Raw genomic sequence first — 6,000 nt, 5'->3', positions numbered from 1 at the left:
GCTGCAGACGCAGCAGCCAAGGTAAATCTTATACAGAGATTCCATTGCAGCTGGCTTACAGTTTCAGAGGTTCAGTTCATTATCATCATCCAGGAAGCATCTGAGCATCCAGGCAGACATGGTGCTGGAGGAGCCCAAAGTTTTTGATGCACAGGCAGCAGAAAGGGATAGTCTGTACCACTAAGCATAGTTTGAGTATATACAAATCTCAAAGACCAGCCACCACAGTGGAACACTTCCTCCAACAATGCCACACCTACTCCAACAAGTCCACACCCACTCCAACAAGGCCACACCCACTCCAAAAAAGCCACACCTAATCCAACAAGGACACATCTACTCCAACAAGGACACACCTACTACACAAGCCCACACCTACTCCAACAAGGCCACACCTCTGAATAGTATCACTCCTCATGTGTCAAGGATTCAAACACATGAATCTGTGGTGGCCCACTCCTTTTCAAACCACCAAAATCATTAAAAGGAAATTTGGCTTACAGGACACTGTCTGGATGGTCTAACAATGGCTGTCTCATGCAAGGGTACTGAGAACCCCATTCGCTGCTCAACCTATGATCCTTGATGGCTCAGCCATCTTAACCTGGTGCTGAAGGCACGTGAGTTTCCTGGAGGCATTGGTCTTCAGTTACAATGAGATATCAGAGAAGGTGGTTCGAATATTATCAAAGGAATGCAGCAGCCTCAGGAGAGATGAAATTGTCAGTTAGAGTAAAGGCAAGCAGACAAAAATCAAATCCTCCTTCTTTCACATTCTTAAATCTGGATTGCCACCAGAAGGTCCCACCCACACTTAGGGCAATTATTCCTGATTCAATAATCTGATCAAAAAAATCCCTCACAAGAGTGCCCAGATGAGTGCATTTTAATTGAATTCATAGCCACTCTAGTCAGCAACCAAGATTCATGATCATGTCTGCTAACTCTCTGATACAATTTATTTTTCTAGTTTGCTTTATATTTTGGGGGCGAGATTAACCAAGCCATGTCACTCATATTGCTTAGCCTTGAAGCATTCATCTGCATTCTGTTCTGACTAGAAATCAAGAAGAACATTGTATGTTCACCCCGCTTCTGGCAGATCCCTTCCTCACCCAGAAACCAGAGACCTTGCTCTCACTACACTCTCAGAGACTGGATGGCTGATAATGAGGCTTCAAGTCCAAGATCAGAGCCCTGGCAAATTTACTGAAGCATGCTACCTGGCTTGTAGATGGTGTGTTCGGCCTATATTTTCCTGGGCTTAGAAGGTCCAGCAAGCTCTCTGGGGGTTCTTTTTAAACAATGGTGCACTAATAACACAGAGGAGGATCCATCTTTATGACTGAAGTCACACCCTCCAAAGTGCTGCTTCCCAATGATGTCATCATTGGTGACATAATCTTAGGGGTGGGGAAGATGAGACATTCAGATCACAGCAAACTCGACTGATGTAGATGGCTCTCCTCCAGCTTCCACCGGCATCATCAGGGTTCTGTGTGGAGGCAGCACAAGCAATGGAAATCCAAAGAATGTCCCTCTTATGTCTCCTTGGCCCTAATGTCCGCTGTACCATGACACTCACCATGCACCAGCTGCCCCTGTGTGTACCAGAGCTCAGCTTCCCTGATGTCAGGCACCTGGGATCTACCTCTATCTTCTTTTAAACCCATTTGTTAGCTAAAGGATATGGGTCGGCAGGTAAACTGCTTGCTGGGAGACCTGAGCTTGGATCCCCAGAGCCAACATACAAGTCTAAAGTGTTAGCATGCACTCTCACCCCAGAATCAGGGAGACAGAGACCTGGGGACCTCTGAAGTTCACTGGCCACCCCAAAATCAAGGTTTTACTTAGTGTTATACTATTATGAATGGACAACATAACCAAGGAAACTCTTATAAAGACAACATTTAATTGGGGTTGGCTTACAGGTTCAGAGGTTCAGTCCATTACCATCAAGGTGGGAACATGGCAGCATCCAGGCAGGCATAGTGCAGGAGGAGCTGAGAGTTCTACATCTTCATCTGAAGGCTGCTAGCAGAATACTGGCTTTCAGGTAGGTAGGATGAGGGTCTTTAAGCCCACAGCCACAGTAACACACTCACTCCAACAAGGCCACAAGCACTCCAACTGGGCCATACCTTCTAAAGCTGCCACTACCTGGGCTGAACATACACACACACACACACACACACACACACACACACACACACACACACACACACGCAGGCACACAGGCACGCATGCGTGCACCCAAACCATCACAGGCATCAGTTCCCAGATCCCAGTGAGAAAAGCCTACCTCAAAAATCAAAACAGGCACTGGCACTGGCAAGATAGCTCAGCATACAAGGTCACTTGCCACCTACCCTGAGGACCTGAGTTCAATCCCCAAGACTCACCAGGTGGAAGATGGGACTGAATCCTTCAACATGTCCCTTGGTCTCTACATATGTGTTGTAGCATGTATGTGTCTCCCCCGATTAAGTAAAACTATTTCAAAGAGGAATGACACCCAAAATTGTCCTCTGACCTCTACATGCAGGCACATCCACAAGTCATGAGTGTACACACACACACACACACACACACACACACACACACCACTTGTCTTGGAAACCAGTCTCATGTAGATGTTTTTCAAGATAATACTGGTCTTAGTGCAATACTTGTTCTATTGTCCAAAGAGAGACAAATCTCTAATAGGACTGGGTATGCACAAGGCTTTACCATCTAACGAACTAGGAAATGGGAACATTATTTTTCCCAATTTCAGGATGAAAATCAATGCATTCTGCTCTGTGACCTTGCACATTCCTGCTTATCTTCAGAAGTGATAGCCAGCCATTGCTGTCACCTGGTCAACTGGAAGTGCCAATATAACATTGGGGTGGGACAGGGATGGGAGACAATCTGGTACTGTTCTACACACAAACCCACAGCTGTAGGGAGCCATTCCCCACTTCATTTGGCATAATGGGGACAGCATCAGAGTGAAAAGGGCTTATTCCTCTTAAATAAGAAACAAGCTTATGCAGTTTCATAGGAAATAAGCTGACACAAGGTTGGGCTTCTGTTGATTCTTGTCTTGAGTGACTGAAGACACAGTTTTCAGCTTTCCCTAATAGGTTATTGGTTATCTGGAAGGTTTTAAAAGCTGTCACATGTTTCCTTTTAGCATTCTCATCTCAATGATCCAAATTCCCACTCTTTGTGTGTAATGCCCTTATGGTGCTTGAATCACTCTAGTCAGGCCATTAGTCCTAACAGTTACTTAATGTTTCCTTTTCAAACACACTGCTTGGGATGAGTGAGACAGCTTGGGGTGGAGCCTGAGGAACTGGACACAAGGTAAAAAACTAGGCATGGGTAAAAGATCTTGTACCAAGAGTTGGAGAATTCCTGGGATTTATTGCCAGCCCTTGTGACCTATACTGGTGAGATTCAGGCCACAGAGAGACCCTGGGTCAAAATCAAGGTAAATTGGTCCTCTGGCCTGCATGTCACACGCATGCACACATACACGCATAGCACATATTCATATATGTATACACATAAGTGGAAAAACATGTTATTAAACATCCATGCATGGAATGAATTTTTCTCAAAAAAACCCCAGAGCACTTTCTTTAAAGAGGACATAGTTGCAAAAATAGATGAAAGGGAAAAGAAGTTGTAATGGAAACGAGTCTGACATGCGTTCATTATATGGGGATACATGTAGAATTAGATTTTTTTCAAATGCTTAGAGCCCCCTTCTAGCCCACTGACAAAAGGTAGGGGAGAAAAGATGATAAATAGTGCAAGTGGATGTGGACCTGTTTAGAAGTGGTTCTTTGGGGCAATTCCAATCTTAGCTGTCAGGACTCTGGCAGTCCAATCAGGTAGTGTCAGGATACAAATAGTCCAGTTAAAAAAAATGTCACCAAACACAAATCAGCACTGGTAGCACAATCTAGCAGAAACAGTCAGGCCTCCACCAAACTGGCACTCGTCAGCAAGAGTGACCAGAACCAGCTGGAATACCAGGAGCTCTTTCCCACACCTCAATAATGTCAAGGTCAATGAGAATCAAGACCAAGGAGGGATTGCAGGGCAAACAATGCAAGCACCCCATCATTGTCTACTGAATCATACTTGTAATCTCTCCAAATATCATGTGACTTGCCTTAATGAAACCCCACATGAATCTCCATCACAGGACAACCAATAATTTCCACTTCAGACACCAGAGTATGAGGAACAAGAGAGAGAATGAGACATATGGAACAAAGAAAGATATCCCCTTGAATTGTTACATGTCCCCAAATGACTGGGAAGGGAAGATACCTCTTTGCTGAGCTGCTAAATTCCATTTAAATCACAGTGGCATCCAACTGGCAGGTTTCCTAAAATTGTATCTGTTGTTATATGATACACAAGCCTTATACTTTGTGGCTGTTGATGGACCTTCATTCAATAGCTCTAGCCGTCCCTTTGCTACTTTGTAGGTTCTCCTTTCTTTCACCTTCAACCCCCTATCACTAGATAGGAGAGAAAAGAGGAGAGAGGGAAGGGGGTTCTATCACCATTAGACGACCTCCTGTCGATTAGGGGCATCGAGTTCCTTGGGATGCAATTTTGATCTTCATTGTCAGGATGTTTAACTTCTTCTTTTGACGTGACTATTTAACAAACTGCAACCAACAGAAGCCCACCTATGGGGATCTAGTATTTATATGTTCTCTGAAAAGTCTCCAGCAATCCAAATGTTACACACTTGCAAAATCTATCTGCTGCTGGCAAAATCACACCTCTGCTAGAGAACGAGGCAAATCATAGTCAGCCACTGTTGAAAATCGAAAGCAACCCCATACCCCACAGCCTGGATTAAAACAAAAACATACTCTTTTAATATTTCTATGTTTTTAAATACACCAAAATTCTCACTGCAAATAGCCAGTTTCATTTGGATATTAGTAAAACTGAATATCTATCCTTTAATCCATGGAGGGAATCCTGATTAGTTTGAATCAGTCATGCTAGCTTTGTTCTGTGCATGTCACTGGTCAGTTGAGGTATATCAGAAGACTCACTGAGACACACCAAAAAATCTTCTGAGGAAACATTTTTTCTGCCTGTCATAAATAGGGAGCTGTCCAAGACAGTTTCATCTCTCTTCCTCTTCCTCCCATCCAGTGTTGAAGTACTGCTGTGGAGGAATGTGATTTGTTCTCTGGGGATGCAGCAGCCATCTTGTGACTACATTACAGCCAATCTGCTGAGGGCAGTAAGATGAGAAGCGTGGATGAGCCAAGAGTCCTGTGGGATGGCTGGGCTGTTGAACTCATGCTGTGTGTGCTTTGATGTTTCTTCCCAAGTAAATCACACCCTTGGGATTAAGGAATACTGATTGGTTTTATACTGATTGTGAATGTGACCAGACACATTCACAACAGATATATTTATTGTGTTTGCCTTTCTAAGGCCAGAATTATTGCCAGCCTCATTTGAACTCATCTTCTGTCCTATTGGAACCCCACTTTACCAGCCCCTCTCCAGGCCCTTTTTAGCAATGAGCAACCACACATTCAAATAAGGTCCAAAGTCCCAGGAGGTGGATGAGATACAACAATTATAACACAAACACCAGGAAGGACAGTTGAATATTATTTAAAATGTTTCTGCCCAAAGAAGAGTGAGGTCAATATAATTTTAATGTTACATTCCTTTATCTCCCCACTCCCTGTTAAATGTTTGATAATTATCTGCTAAATATCTGACCTTTCTCAGGACCACAGAACACAGATGATATCCACCCCTTCCTTCTTCATGATTACTGTGGGTGTTAAGTTATACTTCATGGACTAAAGGTATTTCCTTTTTTTGTGGAGCATAAGGTAGATAAGATTTGTTCCTGAAACTTCACATTTACAAATGCAAAATGGCGCCCTATTGAGAAACAATGCAAAATCCTTCATAGCTCAACATGGCTCCTGTCTTCTAATTAGAAAGTTAACC

Source organism: Rattus norvegicus, chromosome Y, assembly GCF_036323735.1.
Source record: "Rattus norvegicus strain BN/NHsdMcwi chromosome Y, GRCr8, whole genome shotgun sequence".
Taxonomy (NCBI): Eukaryota; Metazoa; Chordata; class Mammalia; order Rodentia; family Muridae; genus Rattus; species Rattus norvegicus.
Note: the sequence above shows the minus strand (reverse complement) of the source record.